The 15,073-nt window shown below is 36.7% G+C and overlaps 1 long non-coding RNA gene across 21 annotated transcripts in view; it reads left to right on the forward strand.

Annotated features, from left to right (window-relative positions):
* Positions 1–872: 872 nt before the first annotated feature.
* The window catches only part of LOC137856525 (uncharacterized), an 86,846-nt gene continuing 72,645 nt past the window's right edge, over positions 873–15,073 (forward strand). For 19 of the 21 annotated variants that reach the window (XR_011096547.1, XR_011096548.1, XR_011096544.1 and 16 more), the window contains exons 1-3: positions 873–1,030; positions 7,806–7,917; positions 8,471–8,535. This is a non-coding gene — a long non-coding RNA (uncharacterized lncRNA). Of the gene's footprint in view, positions 1,031–1,118; positions 1,191–7,805; positions 7,918–8,470; positions 8,536–15,073 lie in introns of all 21 variants that reach the window. The other 2 variants (XR_011096553.1, XR_011096563.1) reach the window with 2 other exon arrangements.

Genomic DNA, 15,073 nt, shown 5'->3' on the forward strand with positions numbered 1-15,073 from the left:
ACAAGGATGATCACTTAAAAAGAGCTGGATTGTGGGATTGTTTCTGGTTGGATAAGATGCCGCTCGACTGGGACTAGTCTTAAAACATGCTTAGCACCATGTCACTGCAGCTGTAAGCACTTGTGCACGGTTTCAGGCTGCTGCGGCTCAGGGGCAGGCTGCTGGGCTCTTGCTACACGCTGTAATACTACACTGCCGTGCAGTATCTGTGCTTTACATTAACATGCTTTGCCGTGTGCTTCATGGAAAATAGATGGTAACTGCTACATGGAGTGATTTGCTCGATGATTACTTCTCTGGGCTGCTAAACATATTTCATTGTGTTCCCCCTCAGAAATGTTCAGCGTGTCTACAGACAGTTTTACTATACAATTGTATGGGCACACAATGAAGAAAAAAAAAAGCCAATTGAAAATATAAAAGCAAATATTTATGTTCTCTGTATTAGTTTATACCATTATTTTTATAGGTAGTAGTTATAAAATATATATAATACATTATGTAATTATTTTTACCTATGTTTGCATATATATATTTACATGTTTCTTACACATATAAATGTTAAGAATATATAAAAATAAATATCTGTATAAGCACAATGATTGCAGCTGAGTTGTTTTGGTGAGGTGGCACAGTTTTCAGAAAACCATTGTAAGCAACCAAGACCAGATCAAAAAAAATTCACCTAGAATGCAGGAAAAGCAGCATTTAAAAAAATGCATATGCATGTATTTGCACATACTACAAGCAGATACATGCAGGAGGTACTTGACACTTCAGGCTTTTCCCTGTTAATAGGTATGGACATTGTAGTGACAGCTCAGATGACGGTATGCATAGTAACTTCATAAATATAGACTCTTGAATGCCAATGGCTACTTATTGGGAATAACACTGCTGAAAGAGGAAGAGAAGAGGGTGAAAGACAGGTCATTTCTTGAAAAATGGTACAGGAAATGTTTGGTCTCAGCAGATAATTTAATTGCATGGTCCAGTCTGTATCGTTGTTTCAGGCCAAATGGAAAATAAGGTAAAGGCATTTTTTCCCTCCTATTTTTTCTTTTTTCTTTTTTCTTTCTTTTTGGGGGGGTAATAAATTACATGCATTTATTCTGCAGGGATATATTTGTGCAGAATTACTTCATCCTCACTAGAAAACTGGAAACAGACTTCCTTGATGCATTGCTAAGGTGAGGAAATAGTTAAGAAAGTAATTAATGGAATGCAAAAGCTAATAACAGAGAAGTGCGTTAATACACACTTGAGCTAGAATCTTCTCTGTGAATAATTAAAATTCTTTAAAGTTCATTTCTGTGTTTTTAATAAAGTATTTCTCAATAAGACTCATTCCTGGTTTTTAAACCTTTTTACGTTTAACTCAGTACCTTCTTTTTTAACTACTGTCAGAATTGCATTACTTATACTTGAAAGGGGCTTTAGGTAATGTTTACATTTGTTGATGTGTTAGAAGTAAATTCTGCAAGAGGAATAACATTAACAAATCTTGTTCCTAATGTAAGAAGTAATCATTTAGGGCATCACAGAAGTGTTACGTTATTTCTAATGCCACATTATATACTGTGGATTGGTGTGCTACATTCTCCTGCATCCTAGAGTCTCTGCCTTTAAAATAATGTTTTATGGAAATGTATAGCACTAATAAAATTTTCCAGACTTACGTAAGAGGAGATTTTAGAGCAGGGATTTAAGTCTTCAAGCCTCAGAATATGTCAGCCTGTAATTAATGTAGGTGAGGAAGAAACTCCCCTGCTTGATAGTTCATTATAAGGGCGTAGTGTGCTAGTAGGTGTGAGTTTCCCACACCTTTCATCAAAGGCTTTCTGTGATGAATACTGAAGGGACCACTGCTCTGATGTGAATTGGTGACTCCTATATTCCATTACAGAAAACAAAAAGGATTCCTTAGAATAAAAAGACTATAAGAATAAAAGGGTAGAATTGCTCATGCACATCCTGAGTCTGAAAATATTAACATGGAAAGATAATAAAACAGAATGTCTTTTCAGTCTTGAAACTGTAGAGGAGGCATCCTTTGGAGAGAAGTGGGGGTGCAGTTTTCCTTACAGAGAAAGATGAGTTAGGATGAAAACAAAATTACTGAGCTTGGAGTTGAATACTCTTGGCCCCTTCTGCCTTTTACAGGGGTAGACTGGTAGACAGTTGATTGTCTCAGCCCTTGAATGTAAGATGACGTTAGCTAATATATGAGGAAATTAAACCAAAAAAACTGTGAAAGCTTTAGAAAATCAAAAGGTCAATGAAATAAATAAATAGTCGAGTATTAAGTGTTGTCAAAAAAGAGAAAGTCTTATGAGACTATTTGTGCTGTCAAAGACCATAGTCAACTTTATGCAAATATCAATAGCTTCAAGTTCTTTAAGTAGCTTGTAATTGCTTATAAATAAAATGGTTTTTTTTGTTTGTTTGTTTGTTTGGCTGGTTTCATTTGTCTCTTTAGAAAAAGTGATATTGTAACTATAACTCTGAAAAGAGAGGTAATGAAATAATTTAAACATCAAATTGCAAATAGTCACAGGACAGAGGGGATTTTACTCAAAGTGGAACTAAAGTAACTGGTAAAAATGTGACATTTATCATTTTAAAGTAGCTTCAGTGTTGAATGATGACCAAACCCTGTCAGTCTCTTTGAGTGGCAATGTTCCCAGGAAGCTCAGGGAATAGGAAAAGAGTTTCTGATGAATCAGGCTGACTATTGCTATGGGGCAAACAGATTGCTTCCATGTTCAGCCTCTCTGAGGTCTGGAAGCCATACGTCAATGGAAAAAGCTTTGGCTGATTTCTCTAATTTTCCAGGATTAGTGGGTTCTTAAGCTAAATTATGATCTTCTGTAACTTCCATTAGTGTACTTTAAAGGTAGCTCAAGAATAAAACAATTGTGGTAATGACTTTAAGTCTTACCTACTTGCTTGCTCAACACTCAACAAACAGCTATGTTAGTGTTTCAGATTTTTTATGAAGTATTTTTAAATAATACATAAATAAATGCTAGAATTTCTCTTGTTCTCAGACAGCATAGTAATTTACTGACCATGGACAATTAAGAAAGATGTAGGTATCTAAGGACAACCATGAAACCAGTATAGATTAGTCACAGATAATCTATTCTTGTAACCCAACAGAGATTTTCAGTTTCAAAGAAAAAGGAATTTTATTTGTGTTTAAGACTAGTTCAGAGTGAATTGAACATTCACACAACTTGCATTGAACATAACGTAAGTTTTTGTACTAGCATTAAACAATTGAAATATTGTAAAAAAAATGATACTTGAGCCCTCGAAAGCTCAAAAGTGTGTTGAGTCACAGAGCACAAGTAGAAGTATGGTACAATTTGCAGTGGATTTTCTCTTCCCACTCTCTCTGCTCTAGTCAAGGCTGAGAGGTGGAAGTTCAAAAAGTGCATTTGCTTCTAGCAAAGATAAATATTTTTGTCAGTAAATGTTTTCTAGTATCTGGTTCTTCTTCCAAGAATAATCTTTAGGGTGGAAACTTAAGAATGATTGTTGAATGACACCAGAGGTCAGTCGATCTGTCCATTAGGTTATTTCTGATGAAGTCTGCTAGATTAGAGAAAGTGTATAAGGAAATGTCCAGTAGAAAATATTTTCCATCTTCAAATTACCTCATTTTAGGGTTTTCTTTTTATAGGTTTTACTGTACTGTTGTGTTTCACTGCCCTTAATAGACCTCTTTTCCATAAATTTGACCAATTGCATATATAGCAATAAGTTCCTTTAATCAATGAATTTAATTATGAATTATCTGGGAGGAAAAAAAAAGGAACTCCTGGTAAAGTGCTTATTTTAAATAGGCTGCCTAATGATCTAATTTGATATTACCTAGTTCTTCTGTTTTGAGAAATAGTGGAAACTTTGACTTGAGAACATAAGCAGGAAACAAATTCTCTCTCACCTGCCTCTTTTTCTAGGTTGAATGGTCCCAGTCTGATTAATTTCTCTACTTACAGAATTCTTGTGCATCTCTGTTCATCATTGGTTATCCTGAGCAAAATTTGTGTCTTTCGAAGCTCTGTTGTATTGTTGTATTTTTGTGGAGGTCAAAACAGCATCCAGTATTCAAGTAATGGCTGATACACTGGTGACTTACACTGGCAAAATATTTTTTTCTTCTTTGTCCTCTTTTTTTTTGTACATAGCTATTCTGAATGTTTCATTTGTTATTTTCCCTTTTCCTACACATTGAGCTTACTGTCCGCAGTGTGTTCACAAGTGCTTTCCTGAGAGCACTTTAGTGTCCATCATTATATAATTACCTTTTCTCTCTGTATTTTGCTCCATATTTATTAACATTAAAATTCATTTTTCTTCCCCCTTCCTCCCCCATTCACATCATCATGAGATCTTTCTGCAATCAAATTAGCATTGATTTTCCTGACTAATTTTTATGGTGTCAACCGTTTTTGTTATCTGACAATTTATTCCTTTTCAGTATCATTTATGAGGTGGTTGAACTGCAGATTTCCATGAGAATCCACTGACTAGTCCCCTCCATTGTGAAATATGGGTTTGTTTTCCTATTTAAATAAATAAATAAATAAATAAATCAGTCACGTGGCCTTACATCTTATTCTGCAAGAGATTACCTTAGAAGTGTTGACTAGGACCACACACACACACAAATATATTTTAATTGCGGTATTTCCATCTAGTTTACCTTGCCCAGAGATTTCTACTTCTGCTCTAACTGAGCACACAAACACATTTAATTAAAAAGGTTAGTCAACCTGCATTCAGCTTTGCATTTGCACTCGGTGCTTATCTTGCACAGACAGAGCTATACTGCCCCAGGTCTTTGTGAAGATATGGCCAGCTTCTAAGCTGGGAGATCAGACCTTACATTTGGTTTGAGTTGAGGGCAGTAAGCCAGCTTGGCTGCCATTTTATTTGGTCACTGCTTCAGTGAGAATAATAAAATAAATTAGAATTTGATGCCTCAGAATTGGAAATTCTTGTCTCTTTAAGGATATTGAGTAGAGATGGGCTTTTCCTGAAGCTTTCCATCATCAGTACTTACTTATTTGTTATTTAATAGTTTTGGTTAAGAAACTAGAAGCAATTTTTATATAACTCTCTTTTGTCACTCCTATGTTACCTGTACTCAACCTCACAACAGCAATCAGTAAATCAGTAAATTCTCATTACTCAAGTGGTATGTCTTTCAAAAAAAAAATAGTTATTTCAGCATGCTTTTTTTTTTTTTTTAAATGCTTCCCGCATTAGCTCTGTGGAATCTATAAATCCCTAGTCTAAACAAGAGGAGTAACAACATAAGCATTGGTAGATAAGTACATAAATGTATTTTTAAATGGCATATAAGCTTTTAAAAGTACTTAAGACAAAATTTCTGTTCTAAATAGTAGTGTCACAGAAGCTATTTTATATATATATATGTTTATGTGTATAAAATAGAAAATAGAAACTTAATCAGAAGAAATCTAAACAGCCATGTTCTATACTTTTGATTGAAAACATTGCCTAGTTCTCTTTTTTGTTGTTGTTTCTGAATTACTTGTTTTGCATAGCCTCAAAGTCCCTTCACACAGTGGGCTTTGTTTTTAAGCATAAGAGGACCATGAATGAAAGGAAGCCAAGCAGGCTTCTGTCCTGACAAATATACAAATAAAAATAAATCACTATTTTGTACAGTTTTTTTGTTGTAGAAAATTGCTAAGTGAATACATGTTTCTGGTTCTAAGAGAAATTCACTTAGAAGAAATTTGCAGTGAAATCAGTAATTATGCCATTTAAAACAAAGGATTTGATTGTGTTCTTTACATCTGAGATTTTTTCCCACAAAATAGAAATTCTCACATATATAGAGTGTTTTAAGGTATTAGTACTGTTATTTTTTTATACTTGATCCCACTGTGACTGCAGACTTACAAACCAAATAGGACACTTACAGTCATGTATATAATATCAAGCTAATAATTTTTCTGCCCTGTTGTATGTGAAATGTTTGAACTAATAAATGTTTGATGTTTGAACTAATAAATCGTATGATCTTGGCAGTGACCCTGTCAGGTGATTAATGTACATTTCAGGCTAGCGAAGTCAAATACAAAATTTTCTTTGGTAGGGACACCTGTCCCAGAACATGTACCCTACGGCATAGTATTTCTGGAGCTCATCCTATGCATTGTCATGCCCATAAAGAAAGCTCCTTCCCAAATTCCACAGGTCTCACGTATGGCAATAATAATCTAATATATAATACAGAGAGAGCAGAAAGAAAATCTGTTTCTGTTTTTGCATGCTCTTCAAATACAAGCCTTTCAAATACTGCAAGATACTGCTGTGTTCATTATGGTATTTCTAATGTACCTGCTATTTAGCTTTGATATCTGGATGCTGTTTGCTCGAGAAAAGATGGAGTTCCTCTCATGAGAACAAGCTTTCTTGTAAGTTTTCTCATATTTCTTGGTTCTGATCAAAGGATTATTGCTGCAAGTGTAGTGTTTTGCATCCCTGATTCCCATCCTAATAATAAAAACACACACACACACAAATTAGGGATTGTAAACCAAATTAATCTTCTTGCTTCAACTTGGGGCATTCAGTGTAGCTTTAATCCTGAGCTTGAAGTGCCATTTCATGTCATTTCTAATAGTATCTGAAATTATTTACACATGGTAAATTTATTAGGAATCTGCTTTTCAGGTAACCTCTTGGGTACACTTTTTTCCAGCCCTAACATGAAAGGTTCTCAAACAATGGAGACTACTCTGCATTGAAGCAGGTCTGAGATACGATCCACTCTGTACACATGCTCTGCTGTTTCTTTTAATGCATTTTCTGCTATTTGAAAGACCTGAAATAATAGCGATGTATTTCTGTTTTGTTTCTATGGCTAATTATAGTTATTTGTGTGTAGTTTTTGTTTGTTTGTTTGTTTGTTTTGTGTAAACTGTAGGTATTGGTTCATTACAGGTTACTTGTGCATAGACCTCATAATCTGTAAATCCTCCTGGGCTCTTTTATTGTGCAGTTTCCTCTGTGTGCAAGGGACAGGACTCAGAGAAGCAAATAGTGCCCTAAAATCCTGTTCCTAGATCCCTGTGATAAATAGTGTCAGTCCACAGAGTATAAATTTGTATCACAAGTTAGTCAGCACAAAGATGATAGTACATCACGATTTTTCTCTTTTCTGGAAACCTCGAGGATTTTCAGTATGTGTGTATGTAAATTATGGCAGTATTAGCCGCTAGAAACAGCATTCTTGCTTCAGGTTCACGGGCTCTGGAACAGTTTGTACTGCATGGGCGAACTTGTGCAGGACCAAGTTCACTGGTAAAACAAAGCAGTGAAGTGTAACCTGGGAGAGATTTGTTTTATTGACCTGTTCACACTCAAGGATTAACTCTTACATTTATCACGGCTCCAGTTTACTATTGAAATCTGGGATGTAAATTCAGAAGTTGTCTAGGTACGTGGGAAACTGGAAAACAATGATTTCTGGTCCACAATTTGATACAGGTTGAAATGCATCTTGTTTGCCAGAAATAGAGATTAAGTTTGGATTGTAATAATTAATAGCATTCCTTCTGATGTGAGACAACTTCCAAAGATGAATAAACCACATGTATAGTGGGATATAATGTATGTGATATGTATACATATATATATACGTATTCTCATATATATATATATATATGTATGTATGTATGTATTCTTATATATGTATTCTTATTATTGAGTTTCAGGAGGATGTAGTGAAATTTAATTTATGTTTTTTCATTTCTCAGATCTGTAGGGCTGCAGAGCCAGAAAGGAGAAGGATCATCACCATGACTTACAGTGGACTCCAATCGAACTAAATGTGGCTGAAATGCAATGGAGGAGTACGGCAAAACAAAAGTACGGTATATCATCCTTTCCTTTTCTAAAACTGGGCACGGTTTAAATGTGAATTTGTTCAAACAGAAATAAAGGAATTTAGAGGTCTCGTTATTCATTTATTTGAACGCTGATGCTTCATTCCCTCATGCAAGATGCCACAGTCATAAAGCTAGCCTACACACACCCTGTATGTATGTCAGCGTCTGAATTATGAGTCTATACTCTTTTGTAATTAATGGAAAGAAAATGATATTTATAGAGGGCATTTTTTCTTTTAAGACATACCTAAAATTTGTCAAATGAACCATCCTGTTGATCTGCCTATTTCATTCCTTTGAATATAAAGAGATGACCATCTCCAACCTGAAGGTCTGTGTTTCTACCGCCTAAGGTAGGGGGGATGAATCCTGCCTATTGGGACTAACAGGATTGCTGTTAGGAAGGTTTAGGGAGAGAGGAGTACAGCTGCGATGTCTCTTAACTACTGGCTGTGTTTATCTGCCTGCTCAGAAATTGCTCAGAACATAGGTGAAGTGTGATGCATTGTTAGTTTTTTCTGTTTTCCCTTTAGGGGAGAGAAAACGACTGGAGAAACAATGGAAGAGCTGTGTTTACAGAGTGGTACAAAGCTGAAAAGTAAGCTATCTACCTTTGGCTAGTGTAGCTTTAGATTGTGGTGGTTTTTTTTTCTTTTTCTTTTTTTTTCTTTTTTTTTTTTTCTTTTCATTTTTTATTGCAATTTGCTTGGCAAAAGTGATATGAATATGCTGGTTTTGGCAAGCCCCTCTTCTTTTCATGTCACACTATCTTATTCTCTGCCTTGCTCTAGCATCCCCCCCTTTCTTGCTTCCTTTGCTAATGTATAAACCACCTGCGCACCTCTTGACTGACTTTTCTCTAAGAGGTGACCACAGTGTTTGGTTAAGTCACGGGAGACGTGGGGATTTGTGCAGTCCTCTCGCTTTCGCGCTGCGGAAGTGATGACAGAATGGTCCCTACAGTCGCGAGAGAAGCTGACACATCACACCCAATTATGTGGCCTCCCTTGGCCCCTTGCTCCACTCTTCCCTGAAATATAAGCTTTCCGTCTCACACACGCTCTATTTTATTTTTTTAAAGAAATTTGTTATTTAAAAGAAAAGGAAAAATGGTGTGTGGGGGAAGGAGTTAGTGTATCAGTCTAAAGCAAGCTATTATAGAGTAAGTCTTCAGGGACATTCAATATATCAGATTAAACATAACTTAACCACTTGGAAATTTTTTTTAACACTCACACAGACACCAAGTTTAAACCAATGGTAATGAAGGATTCAAGCTCTGTCATTTGCTATGATACTGCCCACATCAGCTGTTTTGAGCTAGTGGAAGCTATTTATCAGTAATTATATAGCACAAATATATACACCAATATGTATCTGCTCAGGATCCCACACAACATTCAGTCCCCTATAGAAAAAGCAGATATATTTTTTTTTATGTTAGTGCCACATATACTATTGAATGTGGCTGTTTATTTTTCTTTGCTCATCCCTAGAAGGATCCTTTAGAAGGGAAGCATCCCTTAAAAGTGAAAAACTGTATGAGTGTCAGGGCTTCCTTACCCTTTTAACCCAGTAGATGATAAAACAGAGGAATAAAAGCAATGCTGACTTTCAGCCCTTTGAATGTACTTGTAAGAAGTACAGTAATTAGGGAAATTATATATATATAAAAAAAAAAAATGTTTCTGTGATAACAAGCTGCATTTGTCCTATAACTGGATTCCAAATTATAGAGGTGGAGCAATGATTTCAAAATTTATAAAAGTGCCTGAGCAGAAGCTCTCTGCTCTGAACATACGTGCAAACTTTTTTGGTAACAAAATCTGCAAATGGAGTTTTTCCTCTCATAGCAAGTACATAGGGTGCTCAAATGATTTTTTTTTTCCTGTTCCTTGTTGTTCTGCCTCCTTTAAGGTTTGACAACTATTCTAAGACACCAGGAATAAAAAATTCACAGCATGATCATTTAACTGTAATTGTAACGCAAATTACACACATACATCTCTGCTGTGAATTTCATTGAGAACTGGTGAAGTTTCCTAGCAACAAAGACTTTTTCTGTTGTTCTTTCCATATCAATACAGAGAATATCAAAGTATACAGGATAGTGAGAGAAACAAACAAACAAACAAAACAAACAAAAACACTTATTTCATGCTTATTCATATCAATTAGTCCAATTTTCTCTGAACAATGCTGTTGACTTCAGGTACTTGTTAGTGTAGGACTACTTACTCTATTAGCAGATATTTATTACTTAGCATTGGGAACCAAATATACACGGTAGATACCATATTATGTTTCAGTATTGTAAATTGTTATTAGTTGCTTTTTAACATAAATTCTTTTAAAACCCTTTAAATTTGCATGGTTTGAATGACAGAAGAGCCACACTAGAATGGCTGGGATTTTCAGAAGGCCAGAAATGTTCTCTGAGCAGAGCTTAGTGTTCAGACAAGAACTGTAAAACACTCCCTGTTCAACCTGCACACTCTGGCCAACACCTTTTAGCCAGATAAGGTGGCAAATGTTTGTTTGTGACTTTGTGAACCTTAAATCCGCCTGTTCACTCACTGCGAATCTCAGTGGAGCCTCCATGAAACTGGATATGATGATCAGTCCCCAAAATACAACGGCATTATTACTTGTAGCCCGATGGCTAGAAGTTAAGTGTTGGCAGGATTCTTGGGGTCTCACAGAGGGGATCTGCCCTGGGAAAATGAGCTGAAGACTCCAAGTGTCATGTCAGAACTAGAAGAGAAAAATAAAATTGTAACTATAAGTCAGTTTTTGTGTTAGGGTGGGGTCAGACAAGGAGTAGGTGATTTCAGCAAGGAGTCATCATATTACAAGTACAGTTTTAAGATATATGTCTTTGCTAAATGAATGATGAGGTAATGGTAATGTTAAATTGAATAGCCCGTGTCTGAAACACGCTTGATAGGGAGTGATGGGGTCCACGCATGTGCCTAAATGAAGGATGGCAGTAGAAACACCTTTTAGCTATGCAGTGGGCATATGACTGTTGTGCAAGTTATCTAACAATTTGAGTTGAAGCAGGGTTGGAGGTATGGAGATTATGTGTTCAAGAATTAATATGTAATTCCCTGTTCCCTTTTTATGGGAACGGGTTACCTTTCCTGCGTGAAACCACATATTAGGAATGTACTACATATTCTGCTGAAACACAGTCTTAGGTTGTGGGCTTTTTTTAGAAGGCTCCTGTCTTTTAAACTGGCTGCCTTGAATCTAAAAATGTATTCGTTGGAAGGAGAGAAAAACATGGAATATATTTGGAAATAACTAAATATAACTTCAAATAGTTTTCCAATTCGTTAAAGTTTGCTTGACCCAGAATGTCAGGACCCACCAATGTGCAATGCAAGAGATGAATATCTTTTGTATCACCTTTCCACTGGTATAAGCCCCAACTTCGAGCCTGTTAGAGCAGGAGGTGTCTGGAGTTAATCCTGTAACTGCAACTGCTTCTTGCAACTCAGCCTAGTGTATTTTGAGATTTAAATCCACAATTGAGGAGGAAGAAGGAAACACATTCGTGATGATTTTTTTCCATAGCAGCTGTTTGAATCTGTTAACATGCTTGTACCTTTTAAAGTAAATCCTGGGAGAAAGAGAAACCGAGAAGCATATTGCAGTTGAAGTGCTGAGAAGGGCACAATAAATGTACTTAAATTCAGAGATTTCTTAGATAAATATAATACTGATAATTGAGAAAACTGTGTAAACATATTTGCATGTGGCCTTTTGGTTCTTCTTGGGATAAACGGTTCACATGCTGCACCCAGGAAAAATACACTTGTGTGTAAAAGAAATCAGTAACTGTTGGTACAAAGTTGTCTGCAAATAGTCCCATCAAGTGAAATTAGCATTTTCATTTTGAAGAATGCACCTTTGATTAATCAGATGTGTTTACCAATTATGATTTAGAAAGGTGCCTGAAAATAAAGGTCGTGTTTAAAGTCAAGTTAACAATAGTAACTTAAAAATTCCATATTAAATTTATTAGAAATGTTTATGAAGATCACACATAATTTTTGCTTGCATTTTTTGTTGTTTTTAAAGTTAGCTGTGATTGGTGAGATATGTCTGAGTGGGATATACTGTGTCTGATCTCGCCCACTGGTGAGAAAAGATTATTTTCCTTTCTTAATCTTGAGTATTATGAAGAGTAAGTTTTTAAGAAAGTGCCTACAAAATCGGAAGAGAAGATGCATAGATAGATTTAACACTAATTCTTTACTGATTGTTGTTATTTTATAAGTTTTTGTACATAAGGTTCCTATTGTCCATGTAGAAAAGGGGAGGTAGAATCAATTTCCTCTTTAACATATTGATAAACAACTCCAGATATGGTGGTAGGGGGAGGAAGAAACTACATTTACCTTTGTGTGACCTGTATAGGAATGCTGGAAAAATTAATTCCAGAATATTATGGCGACATTCCTTCAAGTTGTGGATATGATTTACATAGTAGGTCTTCTCGAGCCGTCCAGCTTCTTTCATCTTGATACTGTAAATTGCTTTCATTTCCCTCCCCCCCATCTGTATGCTTGAGGTATTGTTGTGATAAATTATGGAGGTACAGAACTGAAAATGGTGTGTAGATTGTCTAAGAAATTGAGTGCAGTCAGCCTTCAAAGTGGTGGATGATGTGCTAAAACAGCTACCTTCCCCTGGTCAGGTCGCACATGTCGTCAATGAGCAGCTGCTTTTAACTTTGCCTTTTGCCCAGAGCACTGAGAGCAGCTGGATTTATTGAATTAATAACCGCTCCATTTGGGGTGTTTTGTTTTCCCATGACCGTGAAATCTGTCTATAATGTTAGCAAAGTGTAAGACAGGTCTCCTTCACCAAACAAGGTGGTGTCTTTTTTGTTATTATATAGTACTTAATCTGTGAGCCAGAAAATAATTGGAAAGCTGTTCCTGCAGGGGAATGAAATGTTTCTTGGTAAACAGAGTTAAGGAAAAAGGAGCAAAGCACATAAGAACGAGGTAGGTGACATACACATACTGAGTTTGATTTTGAGGACACTTACACCAGCCTGTGAATTAATCTCTTTGGTTGCAACACTTAGCAGTGGTTCTCATTAAATCAGTAATGCGTTCTGAACAACATTATTAGTAGTGGTCGAATATGCAGTATTTGTTCATTGGGCCTTTTTTTTTTTTTTCTTCTCGAGGCTCTGGATTTCTTGTATCTGACCGAGAAACAGTGGCAGTGTGTGATGCAGATGGAGAAAGGTTATCCAGTGGCCTCTCACTCCTCTGATCACACAGGTGCGAGGGAAGTGCCCTACCACAGAGCTTCAGGGCAATCCCTGCTAATGGGCTTCGGTTTGGGGTTACTGTTGGTAGGGATCACTCATTTTCTAGAACAATACATGAGGTAACACCTCCAGGTTTTACCTATCATGGCACATATTAGAGTAATCATTCTTGTGTTTTGGTTAGTCTGCTGTGTTGAAAGTGTTGGAGTCACTTTATTAATGAAAAGAAAAGATAAGGTAATACCTCTGGGAGGAGTTGTTCAGCTGTGCTCTTGGGTTAGCAAAAGAAAGAGAGGGGAGGAGTTATTGGGAGCATACATCTGAATTCAAAACCCCTTGTGTGCCCTAGATGTTGCAATAGTGGGGCCTGATACCAAAGCCTGATCCTGAATCATCTTCAAAATGTAAAAAGGGAGTCCTGAAGGTCTTGCTGATGTGGCTTCATGCACAAGCTCAGGAGAAATGGGACTGAATGCCAAGCTGACATTTCTATCAACATCCGTACTCATTAGTCCCTCGTAACATGTGTTACCTGATGAGGCGTGTGGCTGCTGTATCCTTGGTTGAGGTGATTTTCAAGTCATTTCAGCATCTGAAAGGCTCTTTGGGAAAAGGTGGAGGAGATCTGACCCACTGGAGCTAGAGAGCTGCATCCTATTTTTAGAAGCTCACCAGTCCTTGCCATATGTATTCTCCTAAGGGCTGACATCTGTATATGTCAGCCTGCAGTTGCATTTTCTATTTCTTAAGACTCCCTTGATGAAATCTAAAGTTTTACCAAGATTGTGGCATTTCCTTCTAAAAAGGTGAAATTAGCTGGGCTTTACATTTTAGTGTACTTAATGTATTTCTGTACGTTCCTTATATAGGTTTTATGTTCTGAGTTTTGAAGTTCTGTAAATAGATCTAAAAATAATTATTTTGGTTCATATCATATGCATGTATTTGTCATTGTTATGAAAACAACTATCTTAGAAATTTAAAAATTCACAACTCTTGGGAGTAGAAAAGGTGTTGTATTACCCAACTAATTCTTAAACTGCTGCAAAGGTAGGAGGAAAAACACTTCTGATTCTCTTCAGATTCTCACAGATTCTGTTTCAAGAGCATCTTTCTATGTTTAGAGCAGGTTTCTATGCTTAGGTAGTTTCCGAAGTGAGTTCAAATTCCAAACATGAAGAAAGGCAATTTGTTCGCAGAGCAGCTATGCAGTCTGCAATACATGTACCAGGAAACTTGAGAAGGCTAAAGATCAGAAAGCACAATAACTTGTCTCCTTGTTTTGTGTGTTCTTTGTAAGCAAACAGTTCCCTCATCAGCCGCTGCTGCTGCTTACGGAAACAACCTCTTATTAAGGCTTGACAGTCTGGGGTCAAAGGAGTCCTATACCTCCTCATCCAGAACTTGTTTTTGCTTTTTTTCTTCAGAATGTGGGTATGTACTTAAAGCATCCAAAGCAAACCTAGGTGTGGTGAGTTCTGCTGATCGGCACCCTTGGTCTGTGGTCAGGTGCTCAGGTAGTGACCTCCTCTGAAACATTTTCTGTCAGAGATATGTATTTCAGAAGAATCTTAATTCTTTAGTGAGGTGCTGAACTGCTCGGATGACGAGACAAGATCACCTCTTATCATCTGTGATTGCCAGCTTCCTTTTCTGCATACTTGAAAACTTCAGTGATGGATGAAGTAAGGGCACTACAGCTGTCGTCTTTGCAGCTTGGATCCATCTCCAAGAGCAGCTCTGTCCTGCACACTGAATGAGGAGAGGGAGACCTGAGAAAACAAGGCATGTCTGTGGTATTAAAAGCTGAACAATAAGGCAGTGCGGGATGTGGGGTGCAGGA

Source organism: Anas acuta, chromosome 4 (genome assembly GCF_963932015.1).
Source record: "Anas acuta chromosome 4, bAnaAcu1.1, whole genome shotgun sequence".
In the NCBI taxonomy this organism is placed as follows: Eukaryota; Metazoa; Chordata; class Aves; order Anseriformes; family Anatidae; genus Anas; species Anas acuta.